The sequence below is a fragment of the Humulus lupulus genome, chromosome 5 (assembly GCF_963169125.1).
Source record: "Humulus lupulus chromosome 5, drHumLupu1.1, whole genome shotgun sequence".
Taxonomy (NCBI): Eukaryota; Viridiplantae; Streptophyta; class Magnoliopsida; order Rosales; family Cannabaceae; genus Humulus; species Humulus lupulus.
Genome location: NC_084797.1, coordinates 166,989,745 through 166,990,802, shown reverse-complemented (window position 1 = coordinate 166,990,802; position 1,058 = coordinate 166,989,745). Strand labels below are relative to the sequence as shown.

The 1,058-nt window shown below is 41.9% G+C and overlaps 1 non-coding gene across 1 annotated transcript; it reads left to right on the top strand.

Annotated features, from left to right (window-relative positions):
* Positions 1 to 669: 669 nt before the first annotated feature.
* Positions 670 to 776, top strand: LOC133780714 (small nucleolar RNA R71). Its single transcript, XR_009869533.1, has one exon. It is a non-coding gene; the product is annotated as a small nucleolar RNA R71 (small nucleolar RNA).
* Positions 777 to 1,058: the final 282 nt, after the last annotated feature.

Genomic DNA, 1,058 nt, shown 5'->3' with positions numbered 1-1,058 from the left:
TTCAGTCATAAATTGGTTAAGTACATCAGGTTGGGGTTCAGCTGGTTTCATTGGCATTTGGTGAGGTGGTCTATTTTGTGGTTGATAATAGCCAGGTGGAGGGTTTTGGTGTGCATATTGCTGTGGATATGGTGGCCTATTTTGGGTAGGTTAATATTGTGGCTGAGGTGGAGGATAAGGTTGTAGAGTATTTTGATTATTAGACCAGGAAAAATTAGGATGATTCTTCCAAGCTGGGGTGTAAGACATGGAATTGGGGTTATTAGGTTGTCTTTGGTATTTCCTATAGCTTGTACTTCTTCCATGGGCATGTTATTCATATCTATAGCAGGGCATTGGTGGGGTTGATAGGTTGTACCATACACTTCACAAAGGTTTTGAACTTGCATAGCTTGAGATGGGAGTGTAGTCTTTTGTAGTTGCTTTGTCAAGGCCGCTACTTGAGCTATAAGCATGGATATAGCATCCAATTCCATCATTCCATCCACCTTCTTTGGTTGTCCCCTTTCAGTTGGCCATTGATAATTATTCATCACCATCTCCTCTAATAACTCATATGCCTCATTAGCACTCTTACTCATAAAAGCACCTCCCGCTGCGGCATCTATAATTGTCCTAGTGGTTCCATTCAACCCATTATAAAAATTATGCACCAGCATCCACTTTTCTATGCCATGGTGTGGACACTTCCTTAACAACTCCTTAAAGCGCTCCCAAGAATCATGCAGTGACTCTCTATCCAACTGATAAAAATTATTAATTTCTCCCCTCAATTTTGCAGCCTTCGCTGGAGGAAAGAACTTGGCAAGGAACTTCTGAGACTCCTCCCATGTAGTGATAGAATTCACCTGTAAAGATATCAGCCAACTCTTCGCCATGTCCCTTAGTGAAAATGGGAATAACCTCAGTCTTATAGCATCATCTCTCACCCCATTCATCTTGAATGTTGCACATAACTCCAGAAAACTAGCTATGTGTAAACTGGGGTCCTCCGTTGGCATACCTCCAAACTGAACAGTCGACTGAACCATCTGAAGGATTGCAGGCTTAATCTCAAA